A 21,769-nucleotide genomic window follows, 5' to 3' on the forward strand; every position below is an offset into this window, starting at 1 on the left:
TGGCACCAGGTTGAAGGTCAATTGCGCAATCATAAGACCGGTGTGGAGGCAAACTACCGGCTTGACCTTTATCAAAGACATCGCTAAAATCTCGGTACTCCTCCGGCAGGTAGGGGAGTGAAGGGGTGCACAGGACCTTGGATACCTTCAGGAAGCATGTCTCACTGCATCATGGCGACCAGGAGAGAACCTCAGCACGGAGCCAATCAAAAGAAGGGTTTTGCCTCTGTAACCAAGGATAACAAAACACCAGCGGAAACCTGGGTAAGGAAATAACTTGGAATTGGATTATCTCATGGTGAAGAGCCCCTATGGCCATGGACAATGGAACCATCTCATGAGTCACACGGGTAGGCTGTAAAGGTCTCCCGTTAAGAGCCTCAATGGCAAGTGGAGTGTCACGCAGCTGCAGCGGAATCGAGTTCTGCGAAACAAATGCAGCATCAATGAACAGGCCTGCAGCCCCAGAGTCGATTAGAGCCTGTATCTCGATGGATGGCTCAGCCCAAGAAAGAGTGACTGAAACCAGGGACTTATCCTTCTGGATAACTGGGGGCGAAACAACGCCACCTAAGGTCTGTCCATGACAGGACCTCAAAGTTCCTTGACGGGTAGGACAAGACTTCAAAAAGTGACCTGCCTGGCCACAATAAAGGCACAATCTCTCCCTCCTCCTAAAGGCTCTCTCATCCACAGAGAGATGCGTGAAGCCCAGGTGCATGGGTTCACCTTCACTAACCGACTCAGTACCAGGAGGCATGGGAGGTGAGGGAGGCATGGGTGGGACTACAAAGCTCGGAGGCAAACGTACAGGAAGCTTCCGCAAGCGCTCCTTAAGACAAAGTCTTTCTCTGAATCTGGAGTCAATGAGGATGGCAAACTAGATCAAACTCTCCAGCTCAGTGGGTATATCTCAGGCTGCTATCTCATCCTTGATGGAATCCGAGAGACCATGATAAAAAGCAGCCACGAGGCCTCATTGTTCCAAGCAACCTCTGCTGCCAGAGTATGAAATTCAATGGCGTAGTCGGCAACAGTTCTCGAACTCTGTTTGATGGACATAAGGCACTTGGCAGCAGAAGAAGGGCATGTGGGAACGTCAAATACCCTTTTAAAGATAACAGGTTTTTGCGTCTCCCATAGAGAGTTAGCCCAGGCCAAGGCTCTCTCAGAAAGCAAAGATAATATCACGAAACCTACTTTGCTTCTGTCCGTGGGAAACGCTGTATTAATGCCAATGGTCCTAAAAAAAAGTGTGAAAATTGTCCGATATGTCCGCCTTAATGTCGCAGTCACGTTAAAAATCGCTGATCGCTGCCATTACTAGTAAAAAAAAATATTAATAAAAATGCCATAAAACTATCCCCTATTTTGTAGACACTATAACTTTTGCGCAAATCAATAAACACTTATTGCATTTTTTTTTAACCAAAAATAAGTAAAAGAATACGTATCAGCCTAAACTGAGGAAAAAAATGTTTTTTTATACATTTTTGGGGGATATTTATTATAGCAAAAAGTAATAAAATAGTGCGTTTTTTTAGAAATTGTCGCTATTTTTTGTTTATAGCGCAAAAAATAAAAACCGCAGGGGTGATCAAATACCACCAAAATAACGCTCTATTTGTGGGTGAAAAAGGATGGAAATTTTGTTTGGGAGCAACGTTGCACGACCGCGCAATTGTCAGTTAAAGCGACGCAGTGCCGAATCGCAAAAAGTGCTCTGGTCAGGCAGGGGGTAAATCCTGTGCTCCTACTGTGGAGTCTCTCATAAGTTAAAGATAGGACCACAGATAAAAGGGTGCCTTGACGGGGTTCTGTGGCTTATGCATATAGTGAGAGTATTTTCAAATGTGTGCAGACTAAACACCTATTTTAACGCATACTGTTAAATAGGTTGATTTGGTTGTCAGCGGGCTGGCCTGTGAGTAAAGCTTGGTTTTTCCTTGGATTTATTCTTGGGTTTGTTTATATCATATGGAGATCAGAAACGGAATTATACTGAAAATATTGCAATAAAGCAGATATCAATTGAACCCGGTCAATCAAGTCAGAAAGAAGAAAATCATTTAACTTCCAGTTATTGACACGGTTTGGAAAAGTAAGAATAGATATGCTAATGGTCACAGGATCATGATCTGAGTACTTATCCCAATGGAGGCAGAGCGCAGAAGAGTAAGATGAAAATTATCAACAAAAATAGTATCAATGCAAGTGCAGGAATTATGTAGTTTAAAATAGTAAAAGTAGTCACATATTGTAGGGTTAAGAGTCCTCCAGGCATCAATTAAGTGAGCCTCATGCAGCCATTTACGTATGAAATTTAGCTGTTTAAAGGGAATCATGGAGTGGCCTTGTGATGTATTGAAAGAAGGGTCAAGGGCCATGTTATTAATTTATCTCCAGCGAGAATAATTAGGCCTGAAGCGAAATCCTTGAGTTTAGAAATAACTTGTGATAGGAAAGAGGGTTGAACCAGATTGGGACAATAAACTCTAGCAAGTATTTAATTATCTTCATTAAATGTGGTAGAGTAGCTCATGGGGAATTTTGGCATGTTGGTTTGTAAGTCTTTTACTCTTTTTCTCAACGTTTTTCTATCATGAGCGACTTCAGAAACAGTCTGGAGGAAAGAATAACACTTCACAGAATGTACCCTTGTGGCTAACAGAAGCCAGTATCAGAAATAGACTTGAAAATCTTAACACATATGAGTTACCAGGACCAGATGGCTTACACCCAAGGGTTCTTAAGGAACTCAGTCAGGTGATACCTACACCATTATTGCTAATTTTTATGCACATTTTACTGACTGAAATGGCACCAGCTGATTGGAGAAAAGCTAACGTGGTACCAATATTTAAAAAAGGGCTGAGATATATCCCTGGAATCTATAGGCCAGTCAGTTTAACATCAATAGTCTGCAAGCTATTGGAGATGGTGATAAGGGACTGTACAGTATCCGCAATTTTTCCTAATGAAAATAGTATCATTAGTAGCATTTAGCATGGATTCGTGAAGGATTATTCTCGGCAGACCAATCTATTAACATTCTACCAGGAAGTGAGCTGCCGTCTAGATAAAGGAAGGCCTGTGGATGTGTATCTGTATTTTTCAAAGGCATTTGATACAGTTCCCCACAAACGTTTTCTTTACAAACTGAGGTATGTTGGCATGGACTAGAGGGTATGTACCTGGATTTCAAACTGGCTACAGGGGCAGGTCCAAAGGGTGGTGATAAATAGCGAGTACTCAGAATGGTCTGATGTGGTAAGTGAAGTCCCCTAGGGATCTGTCCTGGGACCATTTCTGTTAAATGTATTCATAAATGATAAAGAGGATGGGAAAAGTGGCTCAATTCCAGTATTTCCAGATGATACAAAGCTAAACAGGGCAATAACTTCTGCGCAGGATGTGGAAACCTTACAAGAAGACCTAAATAAAATTGGATGGGCAACTATATGGCAAATGAGGCTTAATGTTGAAAAATGTAAGGTGATGCATTTGGGTGCTAAAATTACAAATGCAAGTTACTCACTAAGGGGAACCTCTGGGGGAATCCAGGATGGAAAAGGACCTGGGGGTCGTAGTAGATGACTCAGAAATGGCATGCAATGCCAAGCTTCTGCAAGCAAAGCCAACAGAATATTAGCAGGCATTAAAAATTGGATTTACTCCAGAGATAAAACAATAATTCTCCCACTCTACAAGACTCTGGTCCGGATGCATCTTGAGTATGCAGTCCAGTTCTGGGGACCAGTCCTCAAGAAAGATGTGCTGTAACTGTAAAGAGTTCAGAGAAGGGCAACAAAGCTAATAAAGGAACTAGAGAATCTCAGCTTTCTATGGAGAAAGACTACAAGCATTGAACTTATTCTTTTTGGAGAGGAGACACTTGAAAAGGGATATGATAGAGATATACAAATACCATATTGGTGACCCTAGCATAGGGAAAAAACTTCTCAGTGAGAGGGAGTTTAAAAAGAATTAATCCTAAACTGTGTAGAGGATTCTTTACTGTCAGAACAGCAAGGATGTGGATTTTTTTTCCACAAGCAGTGGTATCAGCAGGGAGCGTCGACAGTTTAAAAAACGATTAGATGGGAATCTTAATGATCGCAACCTACAGGGATATATGATCTACTATTGAAAAACACATTTACCACAGGTTGAAATGGAGTGATTTGTGTTTTTATTCAACCCTACTGACTATGTATCTATGTAGAGATGTCCGTTAAGCACCATGTGGAAGCTACTCCCCCCAAGCTTATTGATTTTTAATTATCTTCACTAAATGTGGTAGAGTAGCTCATGGGGAATTTTGGCATGTTGGTTTGTAAGTCTTTTACTCTTTTTCTCAACGTTTTTCTATCATGAGCGACTTCAGAAACAGTCTGGAGGAAAGAAGGAAAGGGGGAGACATGATTGGAACCTTTAAATACGTCAAGGGGGGTGAATAAGGTTCAGGAGGACAGTTTTTTCTTGATGAAAATGTCCTAGAAGACAGAGAAAGCTTTATTTTTTCTGCAACAGAAGTACATTAATGGTATAATGTTACATAGGGTAGCTGGAATTTAGAAAAAAGGTGAACTTATCCTTTACAATTTCATCCAGAACATTATCCAGGCATGCAACTTAAATAGTCTGGAAAGGCTGGGCAAGTGACGTTGTTGAACACATATGATCATGACCCCAGGCCCTGTGTTTACATTTAGTGGTAGGTATGTGACACATGCACATTGGCAGAACTCATGTTATCATGATTTATGATGGATTGACATCTCTGGACATTATGATTGACAATAGATTAACATTGCTGGAATATATTTTGGGACATTAATAAAATTTTATTCAATTGCATTTTTTAACTGTTTTGTTGATTTTTTCTAAGGTTTTTTTTTGCATTTAACGTTTTGCGGAAATGGGTAAAGGGTACCAATATACCCCTATGAAAGCCTGCTGCTGTTGCGTTGTCTCTGGTAGTTGGAGTGAGAAGTAACAATTTATTGAGTTATGAATATTTATCTGCCTTGGCAAAATCACTGGTGTTTTTTTCTAGTAATGTAAGCTAATAGGAAAGGATAAATATTTGTACAACTCTTTTGAATTGTGTCTTCTACTAGGCCTTTGCCTTGAGAGGATAACAATGTGAACATTTTTTGTCTTCCCTGTCAGGCCTTGCCAGAAGGTCTTGTCTTTCTAGGCTTTACTGTGTGGTGGCTACTCAGAGGGAGCATTTCTAGAAGATACAGGAAGGTGGTGACTACCCAGAAGAGCTTCTTAAAAGAAGTGTGTTATCCTGGATAGCGTCCAAGCTGCTGCCAGATGGACATTACATAGGGACCTCATTATTCAACAGTACAGTTAATGCTCTCATATATAGGTTCACTTCAACCTAGATTGGCTGTTCTTAAAGTGTAACTCCACTTTTGTTCATAAAAAAACATTCCCCTCTGGTTGATATATGTACATTGCAAGGATTTTAACAAACTTTGTTGCAGATTACTACATTTTGTTATTCTGAAGCAAGCCCTGTTCCTCTTTGCTCCTAGGCTGAGTTAGTCTGATGGCAGTGATTTCATAATTATCAACCAGCTGTTGCAGGAAAGCTGCTGGGTCTGCACCCCTTTAGACATGTTCCTATTTTCCCATGTTTGCCATTTTTGTTCTAGGGGATGCCTAAAACCAAACTTGTATCTTAGTGATAACTTCTGGGAATATTAGTGAGCCAATTACACAAGCAGAAAATTATGTTTCTGGTGGGCATTCTGTACACATGCTGTGTACAGAATACCTCCAAGTAGTCATATTGCATTGCATTTTCAGAAAATTACTGCAGCTGCTGATGAAATGGAAAGGTAATTTTTAATAACATTCAATTACAATATGATTTGTGTCCAAATTTCATACGCTATATTATTTATTCTTTATTTGCTACTTTTTCCCCCACGAAAGTGGAGTTACCCTTTAACCCCCTCCTGCCAAGCCTGATGTAATATGATGGCCGAGCAGGAGTCCTGTTATCCTGGTAGGACATCTCATGACGTCCTCCCTTTTAGTCTCAAAATAAAATAAATGTATTTTAATTGTCATTCGTATAGTTTGATATGTAGTTAATGGTGGTGCCTTTACCATTTCAAAGCCATAGGACGTACGGGTACATTTTAAGCTGGAGATGAGCTTTAATGTAGAAGTGATCAAGTGGCTCTACAGCTGCTCCATTATCCATTGTGCAGAAGGTGGCCCCCCTCCTACAGCTACCAGCCACTTATGCCATGTACACACGATCGGACTATCCGGGGGACTTAATCCGGCAGACAAACCACTGGACTTAGCAGCTGAGGTCCGCCGGACTTTCCGAACGAGTGGACACACACGACCGGACTTTTCCGGCGGACAACCTGCCGGACTATGGTGGGAGTCTGATGGACTTTTGAAATGAACGGACTGGCCCACACACGGAGAAAAGTCAGTTAATTTTGAACGTGGCTCCAGGTAGCCGGGACTAGTGAAGGAAGTGAATGTCGCTGCCTCCATTGGCGAGATTGACACCTCGCTAGCCCCGTCACCTGGTATGGATTTAAAGGGGAAGCCCTACGCCAAAAAAACAAGAGCAGGGTCAAGACTCCCGAAGAGCGGGGCAAGACCCCTAAGTCGGAAGAAGACCCCCGAATGGCGGCGTTAGGGGGGGCGCAGGGCATGTTTGCCAAGTCCGGACAATTTTAAGTCAAAACTTCTTTCTAAATCCACCGGACTTTTGGAAAGAAAAAGTCAGCCGGAGCCCACACACGAGAGGATGGACCAAGTCCGCCGGATAGTTCAATTGTGTGTACGCGGCATTAGTGTTCTTGTGAAGAAAGAGGGGAGGAAGCTGCATCCCTACCTGCCTCCCCTCTGTGATGTAAGAAACCAAAAGCCACAAGGATTTCGTCACTAGGATCAAGCCGGTCTTAGTTAGTTTAGATGCTTTTGAAGGAAGAGAAGAGATCTGTAGTCTGGAGTCTAACTCAAGATCTATTACTAAAGAGTACCTCTCCGTGTGATAGCAATAAAGTTGATAAAAAAAAGAATAATTTAAGGGGCAGGGTAAAAAAGTTTAAATCAAAATAATATAATAATAAAGAAAAATTAAAGTACCCCATCCCCTTGTGCTAATGCGCAAATGTGAATGCATACATAGGTCCTGCACGCATATGTAATTGCGGTATTGCCCCAACCATCAGAGCAAGAGCAATAATTCTAGCACCAGACCTCCTGTTTAACTCTAAATTGGTAACCTGTAAAGGTACTGTAGTTTGCCGCTGTTTCATGGTTGTATGTAATTCCAAAGTATGACATATTAGATATCTATTTAATCAATGTAACATCATCTTTATTTTACCAAAAAAATTGGTATTGTGTTTGTGTGCCCTAAAATTCATTAATGCCGTTTTTCTCTCGAAAATTTGCATTTTAAAAATGGCTGTGCTAATATTGCGTGATATAAAAAAAATTGCAGCAATTACCACTTTTTTTCCAGGGTCTTTTCTTTCAAAAAATATACTGTACAATGTTTGTGCCAATATCTACATGCATACATTGCATACATTGGCCATTGGTCGAGTGGTTAAAATTCTGATTCAATTTGGACATCTTTATATTTTGTAGCATGTTTTACTATTATTAATAAAAAAAAGAACTTTGGTAGTACATGTGACTGACCCAACTGGGACAGGTGGTTTTGGAGGAGGCTGCATCTTGGCCTCGAATACTGATTATGGGCTCTGGATTTTGGGGGGAACTTTATTCTTTGCAAGGTGTGTGCTTGGGGAACCTTGGAGTGATTTTGCTTCAGAATTTGCTACCCAAAACACACGGACTCTGGGAACCTAGGGCCTGGATACAGATTTGGGGCCTCTGTGCCCCAGCAATGACTGCTTCAACCCCTCTCCTCAACTCAGAGACTCTAAGCGGAAGATTATAATCAGTTTAAACAACCTGATGCTGGGGTCGCCTGCTGCCTAAGTGTTCATTTCTATTGTTAATTGCATCACCTCTTGTTTCTGTCTGTCTGCTAATACTCTTGGAGATGTGATTAGCATTGTGTCCACTTTACCTCATTATCGGACCATTGTGGGATGCTTATGTGTTTATGTTAGCTGTTCTTTAGATGTACTGTTAGATTCACTGATGATTTTATTGTTTAAAGTTTGAATTGTTTAGGATAACGTGATCAAACTCTTATCCGATTTTGTGTGGTATAAATTCTGTGTGAGTTTTCAATAAAGAGTTTCAGTTTGCACCTAGCTAGTGTCATCTAGTTCTTAGGTGCAATTCTCAGCTATAATACCTGGTTCCTGGTTCAAGAGTCCAGGAAGCTGTATCTTGGCACAGGCACCCAGGCTGGGTAACATGCGGTCCGTCACAGTACATTTAATATTTTATACACACAAAGTATATACACATTAAATACACACATACCTTCTTCTATGGTCATGCACAATTAATAAAGATGTAGTAAATCTAATCTTGAAAATGTTGCTGTTTTACAAACAAAAGAATTATTCTATGAAATGAATTCTTGAGGGTACTACTGTACAGCTACTGACCTTTTGGAATCTTTGCTCATTTGGGTTACACAAGTCAACCTTGTTTGGCCACTGAAACAGGCTGACCTTTTGTATGGTTGTTGGTGTAAGTCAGTTTTGTTGTGCCAAAGGTTTGCATTCTAAACTGTAGTTTACCCATCTGAATAAGACGTAAATTATTTTGAAGGGAAAATATCACTGGAATGCAGCATTAATATTCAGAAGTAATGTCTTTCCTTAAACCCTTGTTAGCTTTTGCCTGAGTTTATTTCTAGAATCACACATGCCTCCCTGAAGAACACAAAAACTTTTCAAAGCTCACATTTGTTGTGTATAAACATTCCTCCCAGCTCAATTTGCCAGACACACTTAGACTTTGAGCTAGTCTCATAGTATAGTTGGAAAGCCCCTATGGCAGTAGGGTATGACCCTGCTTTTCTGTAGACTGGAGATCATTTCGGCACTGTGCTTACTTATTGTTGTTATGGAGACAGCTTTTCATGTGTTATGAAACAAAGCATAAAATCAATGTGGCTCGCATTACTTGCTGCATTTTAACTAATGCTGTGAGAAATAACTGCAATTTCGTTCTGGCTATTTTAAAAACATATTATTTACTTAAATACAAGTAAAGGATTTTCATGAAACACTTGAAGTGCTTCCCCCCACGGAAGCCACTGGTTAGGATGGGTCCTCTCTTCTTTGCCTTGACCTTTTCCAAAACCCTTAGGCCTCTTTCACACCGACGTCCCGTTCAGGCCCGCCTGTCAGTTTTTTAGGCGGACCTGAACGGGTGCTCCATAGAGGTCTATGGAGCGTCGGATGTCAGCGGTGACATGTCCGCTGACATCCGACCCGCTCCGATCCGAAAAAGTGTAACGGAGGAAAAAGCTATTTTTCCATCCGTCTGCGGATCGGATCGGGTGATGACGGGCACTGCGGTCCGTCGTCATCCGATCTTCCATAGGGGAGAGCGGCGCTGTGACAGGTCCGTCCCTGCGCAGTGTGCAGAGACGGAGCTGTCATCTCCCTGCTCAGCGGGGATCGGCGGAGTGATCCCCGCTGAGCAAACGGACATCCACGGGGCGGATCAGAACTGATCCGCCCCGTGTGAAAGGACCCTTAGCCCTTTTAACACAGTTGAGTACACAAACATGCAATATCACTGGAAATGAATGAAAGTAATACTTAGTACTCAGTAGTAGCACCATATCGAAGAAAATAGGCACCAAACCAGGTAGTAAAGGCAAACTTAATATATTGTCACCCAATATGGTTGGTAACTAGGCAAGCATGAAATGGATTAACAATGCAAAGCAATTAACAGTAAGGACTAGGCATAAGATAACATTTGGTGTCCAGATCAGCAGTGAGCAGTAGTTAATCTACCGAGTGCTGGGGACTATACTATCAGAGCACATTATGGCAGCAATGCTAGTCCTAGACCAACTGGGCATGCACTGTCCAAAAGAACAGTAGGATGGTAGACAAAGGGGACTTGCAGAATATATATTATGGGAGAAACGGTCATTTGAGATGTTCATCTTCTTTTAAGAGCATAGGTGCACTTAACGACACTCCCAATCAACCTGAGTGCAGTATAGGTACAGTACAGGGTACAGTATAGGTATTTTATAGTATTGGCACAGGTGCACGGTAAATGTGGTTCAGATGCTGTAAAGATTCGGTATAATGCAGTATAGAGTTGGTTTAGGTGCACTCAAGATTTCAAATACGTGCAGTATAGAGTAGAGTATGGTTGTGGTATGAATTGGGTACAGTTGGTGTTCTGATTCCAGCGGCATAGGCCCTGCTAGCAGTAACAACAATGGGCGAAGAGCAATCTCATCAGTCCCCAGGATCAGTGACGGCCTATCCATAGGGGGTTATGTGATACAGGCTGCATTTCATGTGACACAGGCTGCATTTGGTGGGACACAGGCTGCATTTGATGGGACACAGGCTGCATTTTATGTGACACAGGCTGCATTTGGTGGGACACAGGCTGCATTTGGTGGGACACAGGCTGCATTTGGTGGGACACAGACAGCAATTTATGTGACACAGGCTACATTTGGTGGGACACAGGCTGCATTTTATGTGACACAGGCTGCATTTGATGGGACACAGGCTGCATTTTATGTGACACATGCTGCATTTGGTGGGACACAGGCTGAATTTTATGTGACACAGGCTACATTTTATGTGACACAGGCTGCATTTGATGGGACACAGGCAGCATTTTATGTGACACAGGCTACATTTGGTGGGGCACATGCTGCATTTTATGTGACACAGGCTGCATTTGATGGGACACAGGCTGCATTTGATGTGGTACATGCTGCATTTGGTGGGACACAGGCTGCATTTTATGTGACACAGGCTACATTTTATGTGACACAGGCTGCATTTGATGGGACACAGGCTGCATTTGATGGGACACAGGCTGCATTTGATGGGACACAGGCTACATTTTATGTGACACAGGCTGCATTTGATGGGACACAGGCAGCATTTTATGTGACACAGGCTACATTTGGTGGGACACAGGCTGCATTTTATGTGACACAGGCTGCATTTGATGGGAAACAGGCTGCATTTGATGGGACACAGGCTGCATTTTATGTGACACATGCTGCATTTGATGGGACACAGGCTGCATTTTATGTGACACAGGCTACATTTTATGTGACACAGGCTGCATTTGATGGGACACAGGCAGCATTTTATGTGACACAGGCTACATTTGGTGGGACACAGGCTGCATTGTATGTGATACAGGCTGCATTTTATGTGACACAGGCTGCATTTGATGTACACAAGCTGCATTTGATGGGACACAGGCTGCATTTTGTGTGACACAGGCTGCATGTGATGTGCCACAAGCTGCATTTGATGGGACACAGGCGGCATGTAAGGAGGGACTCCGCTGGGGATACCTGATATAAGGACGGACTCCGCTGGGGACACCTGATGGCAGGCGATGTGGCTAGTGATGCGCTCAGGGCTCCCACTGATTCTGCATTATGGTGAGTTGAATGATTTTATTTTCTAATATTACAATGTAATAATAGAAATAATGTGCTTCAATCATCCTGACACCATAACAACCATGGTGCCGGGATGATTGAAGTGCTAACACCGGGTGTCTGGAATATCTTTATCTGCTTATCTGATTGTTAAACTTTCTAGAATACACATATTTCTATTGTTCTGTAGGATCTGGGCCTGCTGTCCCTCCATCCCTCTCTCCCTCTCCCTCTCCCTCCATCCCTCGTTCATCGCAGATGCTAACCACACCACCTTAGAGCCACGCCCACTATTTAGTTGAAATCACATGGGAGGGGTCAAAATGGAAGGGTGGGGGTCTGGCACCCCCCCATCCTGAAACTTCACCAGCCACCACTGCCCAGGATACTAAGGTGACCTCTCCCTGTAGAAGGGTTGCCTCCTTGGTCTCTCCACAAAAGTGGTGGAAAGCAAAGGGGGAGTGGATGCTCCAGTCTCCCTGTAGCATCGGTGAAGGTGTTCTGATGTGGGCGATGCTGCGCTGCCCCACGTGTCCTCACTCTCAATCTCAGGCACTGGTATGGTCTGTGCTGGCAAGTGAATATCCAGACAGAGTTACTCTCTCTCTAAGGCCGCGTACACACGGGCGGACTGTTCGCCCAACTTAGTTCGTCAAACAATCCGACAGACAGTCCATTCAAAATTAGCATGAACGGACTTGACCACACATGATGAACGAACAGTCCGCTGAAAACGTGCGTGATGACGTGTACAGCACGTACGACGGGACTAGAAAAACTACGTCCTATACACTGCAATGCAACCTTCGGCCGTGTAAACCCTTTCTGAGCATGCGCAATACTTAGTCCGTCCAACTTGCCTACACACGAGCGGACTGTCCGCTGAAACCAAGTTTGAACGGACTGTCTTACGGAAATTCTGTAAGACTTTGTTCGTCAAACTGTCCGCTGAAACAGTCCGCTGAAGCCCACACACGAGCGGATTGTCCGCTGAAACACTGTTCAGCAGACTAAGTTGGGCGAACAGTCCGCCCGCGTGTACGCGGCCTAACTCTCCCAGTGCCAAGAGAAAGAACTTTCCTGGGAAGTTTAATAAAGCTATCACTCCTCCTACTGGTCAGTGCCTATTGGAATCTGTAGTGTAAGGAGTCAATTGGTTCCATTATATGGCTGCTATCTCAAACTACAATTCCTAGGACTCTCAGCTCTTTGCAAAGATGTCTTTGAGCTTGCTTCTTTAGCACCTGCTGGCCGGAGGAGAATGATGCAGCATTACATAGGTATCTCAGTAGAAGGAGAGAATAAAAGACAATATCTCTTTCTCCATATTGTTGTAGACCAGGACATGGATACTCATTCTATATTGTAATTATTTTTAATTCCTTTTCTGGTTTAACTTTTTGACTGCCAATATCTTCTGCATTATTGCTAATATATTTCAAGGTAAACAGTGATGTTTGGGATGCTAAAGTCAATCAACAGCTAAAGCAAGAACATGTCTGTAATAGCCATTATGCGCTTGATTAAAGTTGATAATCAGTCTTTCTGTTGAATGTAAATTTAATTTAGGCAACTACAAAGCAGCTACTCATTCACATATACATATATACACATAAGACTGGATACCAACTTTGCACTTTTGATTGCCTTCTCACTCTAGTAGAACTGAGTTTGACACTTAGAATCCTGCCTCTTATAAAGTTTCTGAAGGGTTCACAAACTCAGTATAATACCAATCATGTCTCTGTAGATATGTGTCTAGTTGCATAAGCTGGACACTGATTGTAAATGTGCAAACATATACCTAGTTATAAAAACCAAAAAAATACAGCACTGTTCCTATGTAGACTTAAATGTGAAATAATAAAACAATAATTACAAAAAATTGTGAATTATAAATGCAGCAGCAGCTTTAACCGTGAGATACCCACAATACAAATAATTATTCCCAAATAAGCTGCGCTATACTGATCCGATAAATGCTATGTGAAGCAAATAAGTAAATAAATAAAACATAAAATCAAAAATTTAACAAAGTGCAGACAGGGAAATGCATATACTAATGTTCAGATATTAGTCCATCATCCCATCAACAAAAAATTTTTTTGCTTGTAATCTCCAACGTGTTTTAAGCACACCACACCGATATAGGAAAAGTGTCATCAGAGTTTGCAGGAAAAAAGAGGACTTCCACCACCAACACTACTGCCGCTTACCAGCTACACTGATCCCATCTCAGAGACCAGATATCGCCAAATCAAAAACGCTTCCTCTGAGTCAGGACTGCATGGAGGGTGTATCCCCTTTAAGCGCCTGGTTCAAGTGGTTAGAAGAATCCTACGGCCACACCGCTCATTCAAATGGTTAGAAGAATCCTACGGCCACACCGCTCATTGCCCAGCACATATAATAACGAAAGGAATCGCCATAGTGTGATATAGTCACGAAATTTAATAAAATAAAAAAGATTGCACTTACATCAAGTAGAAAAAACTTTGCTTTTTAAAAACAAACAGATTCGCCGGCCGGCTTAGTAACGCTGCCCGTCGCTTCCGGGTCCAGCGTAGATCGTCGCTCCTCCCTACGCCGTTTCGTTATAGGTAACGTCTTCCAGGGGCACAGGCGGCGTACTGACTCACCACATTAAGTAGCACTGTGTACAATTAACTCCGCCCCGCTCTGAGCTTCTATTGACCATGTCAGTTAAGGGCAAAATTCCCTGTAATGTGGGCGGAAATTAGATCACTTCCGCCGCATGTGATCAGCTATATTGTAAACAACATCGGCCATATTAAATCGAAAAGTGACCATATTAGATCTGGGCAAAAATTACCTTATATCAAACCGAACGCCAGGATATGCACTGACCTTGCGGTCAGCACATTCAAATCAATAGGCATATCGGAGCAAGGGAAAAAAATTAATTAATTTGGAACAGAAAAAATAATATATAAATTATCTAAAAAATAAAAATTTAAATTATTTTAAAAGACAAAAATATATATCTAAAAAATATGAAAAAAGGAAAAAAAGGGTTTAATTCCCTTACATTGTTATTTCTACCTATAGGATTACCAGCCACTATTCTACACGTCTCTGGGGGGAACCTATAAATATTATATAAGGACCCCATTTAATTCAAATGGATCGTATATGGTGTGTCAGAAACATTTCTTTTAAGATTGTTTATTAGTGGGTTATTTATGTAAATTGCCACCCCACAAATAATAATAACAAAACGTTAATTTGCCATCATAATAATGGGGCTCTCTAAAGACACCTCAAGAGAAAATTCATTTTATCAGAAAAAAATGGTGAAAATAAATGGAGAGCAAGATTCACGTTACTTGGTCATAGAGAAACTCACAGTGGGTTCACAGCTTATCTCATCACCTGCCATCTAACTATTATCAATAAAAGCGTTAACGTCCACTTCCACATTAAGGCCATAAGGAGTATAACAACGTACCCTGTGTATCCAAGTAATTTCTAACTTGGATAATTCTCTTTCCAGAGAGCTTCCCCTCCAATGAGCACTGTATTTATCTATTCCCAAGAACAATGTATTAGCTGGGTTACGATTATGATGAATAGCATAATGTTTTGACACTGAGTGGAATCTGAACCCGTTTCTTATATTGGTTAGATGTTCACCTAAACGCACCTGCATGGTGCGTTTGGTCCTACCTATATATTGGAACCCACAGTGACATTGTAAGAGATACACCACCCCCGTGGAACTACATGTAATGAACAGTTCGATTATGTGTTCCCTAGATGTACTTGTGGAAATGAAAGATTCAGTTTTCCTCTGTTTATTTTTATTTAGTGCGCAAATTTGGCATTTGCGACACTGATGATATCCTGACATGTTCTGGAAAAAAGATATCTTCTTAGTGGGCGGATCTACAACATTCGGAGCAATTCTATCTCGGAGCGAAGGTGCTCCCCTGAACACCACCTGAGGTTTAGCCGGTAAAAAAGTTTTAATGATCCTATCATTCCCCAACAGATGCCAATGTTTGCAAAGCAATTTTTTAATGAGGTAATGTTGAGTTGAAAATGTGGTAATGAAAGGTATAGCCGGTCTCTCCCTCTTTTTCTTATTATTGTTTGGGCCTACAGTTAACAAGATAGAACGATCAATCTCTCCTATTTGGTGCATTATCTGATTCAACGACTCAACCTCATAGCCCTTCTCTATCAATCTATTTTTAATTATATCTGCCTGCAGCTTATAATCAACAAGGTCTGTACAGTTTCGCCTCATTCTCAAAAATTGACTCTTTGGGACCGAGTCCAACCATACCTCATGATGGCAACTCCCTTTAGGTATAAACGCATTCCTATCAGTCTTCTTGAAAAAAGAGACTGTCTTAAGTGTATCACCACTCTTCCAAATAGTTAAATCCAAAAAATTAATTCTCTCTTGATTAGCCTCATATGTGAACTTAATACCTCTCTCATTATTGTTTAAGTTCATAAAGAATTCTTCCAATTCCAAAACTGTCCCATCCCATAGGAGGAGGACGTCATCTATATATCTAGCCCAAAAGGACAGATAAGGACTCTTGTCCTTATAGACGACGTCCTCCTCCCACTTGGCCAAAAACAAATTGGCGAGGCTGGGGGCATATTTCGGGATGATGGGATGATGGACTAATATCTGAACATTAATATACCTAGTTATGTCAATGTTTCTGATTGTATCACTATAACACCAAATGTGTCTTTGTATACAGTATCACAGCCATATTTCAAGTTTTTTCTTTATCCCTAGGCTAGCTGCCTTGTGCCGATATCCTCCATCAGCTGGTTCGGCAATGCCTTCGCCAACTGTCACGTGCCTTGTGGCTGAGCCTGACGTGCAGAAGGAGGACTCTTGTACAGCCATGACTCAAGAACCACTGATATTGCGACAGTGGTCATAGGAGTGTGGTGAGGCACAGGTGCCCATGTGGTCTCACTGCTGGTTGAAGAGGTGAGTGTCAGATTCCTTACCAGAGCTGGATGGTAAGCTGAAACTGAAGACAGCAGGCAGCAGACCCTTGGTTTATAGAGAGTGACAGCAGCAGTAGCAACTGGATGTGTGGTCGGACAAGCCAGGTTGGTAAACAATGGGTAGATGCAGACATATACAGCAGGCAAAGGATCGTCAGAACAAAATCAAGGTTCGGCAACAAAGGATCAGGCAGATATCAGAAGGCAGAGCAAACTTCAGAACAAGCCAAGGTCAAGGTAGGTAGCAATCAAGCAGGGTCAAGGGCAAGCCAGGTCAAACACAGGAATCAACAGGATAAGATTCAAGGAACAGTTGCAGATCAAACAGAAAAGACTAGTGTAGCTACTGCACTTATATATGCCACTGATCGCCAATGTAAACAGCTAACAACATCTGTGCACAATCACGTGTGAACGCTTCTGTGTACGCGCATGCGCACTGGCGCATGTCTATTCTAAGCTGGATAGGTACCAGTAAGTCGCTTGCGTACTCCTGTGCATTTACAGGTCACTGCAGTATCGTGACCAGCACGTTTCTGACACCAACACATTCACACAAAAGGAATATTCACTGTTCTGCACAAATATGTTTTTAATAAATGATTAAAAAACATAATGTACCTGTAGAAACACAATAGGTAGCATGTTGACACAACCAGTAATGTGTTTACAGTGACACAATAAGTCTCATACTGATGCAATCAGAAATATGTATACAGATTTCCCAATCAGTACCTTCATGGCACCTTCATGGCGCAAATAGGTATATGTTAACAGAGACACAATCAGTATCCGGTACTGACTCAACCAAAAACATATCCACAGAGACCCAATTAGTACCATATTAACAGCAGAAATGCATTTGCAGATACAGTCGGCACCTTACTGATATTAGCAGAATTACATGTAAATAGACACTATCACTTCAATAATGACACAATCATCATGAATATAAGGTAAGTAGGATAATGTAACTTTTTAAGAAGGGCTCCTAAACACACAACTATAACTAGAGATATAACATTTCTGGAAATTTTAAAACCATTAGAAAATAATGTTTTTGCCTTTTTTTCTGGAAAAAAATCTCAAGAAAATTGGAAAAGAATTTAGTGTAGAGTAGTTTGACATATTTTACAAATTGAAAGCCATTTTGTTACACTGGGAAGGTGAAATGCAATGTATATAAAAGTATTATGCTTGAAATAAAAGAAACAGTGTATACAGTAAATAAAAGAAAATAATTTTTTAAGCTTTTTTGGGGATTTTTTTTATTGCAAATTGAATAACAAGGACTGTATGCATTAAGAACATTTTGACTATGAGAACATAGTCAGGCTACCTGAGACCAGGTGACAGATGCACTCCGTAGGAATTGGAAGTGCACCGCTAAGATAGTGGACCCTAGGACTGACTGCTGCGGATTGTATCCAGGGAAGTTCAGGAAGCAGGTCTACTGGATCATTAACACAGATCCCAGTTGGAGCTAGAGCATAGATTCCCAAGGGTGCAGAGTCAGCAGGTGTTCACCAGAGCCTTTAGTGGTGAGGATGGACTGCGCTGCAGTCTGGCTCCAGGTGGCGGCCCCTAGGGTCTTACAGCTCATGCTCAAGGTAGACTACAGGAGAAGGAAACAGCAGTCTGGAACAACAAGGATAGTAAAGAGATAAGGCAGAGGTCAAGGCAACCATCAGACAGGAACAACAGAGTACAAGCCAAAGGTTCAGGGTCGCAGGCAGACAGGGATAGTCGGGGACATGCCAAAAGGTCAGGGTCACAAGCAAACAGGAATAGTCGAGAACACGTCAAGGTCAGTAACAGAGACAAACGTAGAGCACACGGCAAGCAGGAAACAGAAAGCCAAACACACAGTGAATACAGAATGGTTGATCAGCACCGATGGCTTGCGGTGTACAGGTTAATATAGGGTTTCCTGATAGGGCCTGGGGTGGAGCCATGCTTCGAGGAGAGGTTATAAAAACCACCAGGTGGAAGTGGCTGGCCTCTTAGTCTGAACACATGAGGAGAGGTAAGCAGACAGAGGAAGATTACTGCACAACCATGACAAACATCTAATCACCCCCATTTCCTTCATAATAATGTAAAAGATTCCTGCCAATATGCATTTTCAGTTATTGACATCACACATAAATGCTATTTATTAAAGCAGTGCAAATTGCAATGGATCTAATGCAGATACCTGGCAATCAATCATGTTTTGGAACATACTGTAATATTTGTGGAAAATACTGTGACATTTTTGGTGGAGTAACTGTAATGTTTGTGGTGAGCAAACTACAGTATTTGTGGTACACAGTGTAATATTTGGGGTGGAGCAACTGTAATGCTTGTGGTGGGGCATCTGTAATATTTTTGGAACATACTGTAATATTTGAGGTGAGCAACTGTAATATTTGTGCTGAGCAAACAGTAATATTTGTGGAATATATACTGTAATATTTGGAGCGGAGCAACTGTTATATTTGTGGAACATACTGTAATATTTGTGGTGGAGCAACTGTATGTTTAAGGTCTCGTTCACCAAAAAATCCTGCACCAGGTTTTGGTAATGTTTTCTATAGCATGACATTTTACTTATGAATACCATGTGAGGAGAGGAATGCTTATAACCGGCAAATGTGTTTACATTGTAATCAGCTGTGATTGGACACAGCTAATCACATGGTAAAGGGCCTATGTGATTGATCTAAGGAGGGATACAGCAATCATAGAGTGTGCAGGATGTGCACCACAGTAGGTGCGGGGGGGGGGGGCAATATTTTGGGGGGACTTATAGACCCATCGTGTGAAAAATGTACTTTTTAACTGTTCAAGCAGGTGCGTAATGACAACGTGCCTGCAGCCAATTAAAAAAGGGGACATAATCCCCAGCCACTGAAATCGACCTGTACACTGCTCCTGCCTCACTAGACACGGCTGGGTTCAGCCAGGGAGAAAAAAACTGAGCTCTGGTCTGCTGGGTGAGAATTTGCAGCTGCTTATTTGAGCCCACTCACAGTAGTCTAACTCGCTCCCTCTTCCTCCTCCTTCCCTGCAGATTGCTCAGCCACACTTTCCTCCCACTCCAGCAAGTGGCTGGGGATTCAGATTTTACTGCCCCCCATCCTAGTGCCCCAAGGTGGCTGCCTAAGTTGCTTTAAGCTGGTACTGGCTCTATTTAAAATAGATTCACAGCCCCACTATATCAACACATTTGCTTTTAAGGATAATTTATTACATTTCAGTCTGGCTCTGCTGGGGATGCTGCCCCTTTTTTTAATTGGCTGCAGGCGCGGTGTCATTACGCACCATTTTGAACAGTCAAAAAGTAGATTTTTCGAACGTGGGTCTGTAAGTCCCATCCTTAACTCCCAGCCTAGAAGACCAGGGTGTCCCTTTACCTGGGTAATCACTGAACACATCTTTCTGGCAAGGGTGGTCATACAAATGGCCTTGCTATCACCAGTATAGCTCTCAGAATCATTTAATCATGCAAGCTCCACTAATACATTAAAGTAGGAATACTGTTGAGGAGCATCTCATACTTCATTTTTTGCACACAACCACTGGCATGGGGACAATGGCAGGTTCAGAACAGAATGTAGAAGAGACTTGAGGATTGTGTTACTAAAGGCTAATAGACTGCACGTTGCAAGTGTAGTTGCTCCACAGCTTAAAAAAAAATAGCAAAAGCTCTGCTGACTTCCTTCATCTAAACAAGTGTAAGCAAACATGCTGTTTTTTTTTAATTTTCCTTGAATAGGATTGGGTATTCTTTGCAAAGTGAAGCTTTGCTTCATTTACTTGGCTCTGGAGCAATTGCACTTGCAGAATGCACAGTCTATTTGCCTTTTGTAAATCCACACCTTGGTGAATTTCTTTTTCGTAATGTTCTACTGCATTGGCTGAATTAAAAGGTGTTCAGTACTGGGCAACTCAAAGTCCCAATCTTAGCAGTTCTGTAAGGGACTATCTTTAAATTTTGCTATTGGTCCTATCAAAATGCATAAGCATAGGAATTTTGGAACTATCTTGGAACCCCAAGTGAATTATATAGTAATAAACATGAGGTTTTAAATGTGAAGTTAACTAAAAATGGCAATTTTGTTTAAATGGATCAGGGTTTGATCTCTTTAGAAATTAATGAGAATGGCCCTTTAGACAAGATTACAGAAAGACAATGGCAAGGGTTCACTGAAGGTCCTGTATGATGAGAAAGTCTGTAAAAAATTATTTGCTCAAATCTTCTGGGAAAGCTGTAGAAAGTTTAAAAGCCATTTCCTTGGTCAAACAAGATGCTAGGTATCTTGGGAGGCCCAACAATGTCACAACAAATGTGTCCATGGCAGCAAATGAAACCATTATCTACCTGAAAAAAATGCCACCCAGTTCATCTACATTCTGTCTTGTGCAGATCTGAGAACTCATTCCTGGCAGCCAGTCTCTTTCCACCCTGCCATAACTGTGACAAAATAAGTCTTCTTGGGTAGATTTTTTTTATTATTCATTTCCGACAGGAACTTTTTAATGATTAAGGTAAACCATAAAGAAAATAATGCAAACTGTAATAAAGATTATGATAAAGTTAAGTATAGGTCAGATAAAAGCATCCACCACAACTTATATTTATTATATAATTATACCTGACTTTCAGTCTAACAGACAAGTTTATTCTCCCATCATAATGAATATGAGATTCCTAGTAGCCTGATATGCAGGTATATATTAAATGTTAAAGCCCATATAACGTTTGTAATGTGGGGGCACACCTAAAGAGGTTTCATACTTTTTTTTCTGAAACTTCCCATGCGATAATAGAGGCTTGAATATTTTTTTCGAACACAGCACTTTACGCTTCTCCTCTTTTCACCATGCCTTATAGCAAGCCACTTACTATGGGGGCACATGTATGGGCACACTCCCAAGAAGGAAGACACACACAACTTGGCTCAGCCCTGTTCCCTCCTCACAGCGTTTGATTGACAGCAGCAGGAGTCAATGGCTCCTGCTGCTGCCTCTGTGCCTGTGAAAGCAGGGAGAGAAACCAGAGCTGTTGCAGATAGGAACAGCACTGGATCAAGAGAGGAGAGGTAAGTATTTAGGGAGGGGGGTGAATGGAACAGCTAATGGATGTGTTTTTATCTTATTCAGGTAGTGAATTAAGGTAAAAAAAAA

This window comes from Lithobates pipiens, unplaced genomic scaffold (genome assembly GCF_037356315.1).
Source record: "Lithobates pipiens isolate NorthernLeopardFrog02 unplaced genomic scaffold, aLitPip1_a1.2 Scaffold_3, whole genome shotgun sequence".
Classification (NCBI taxonomy): domain Eukaryota; kingdom Metazoa; phylum Chordata; class Amphibia; order Anura; family Ranidae; genus Lithobates; species Lithobates pipiens.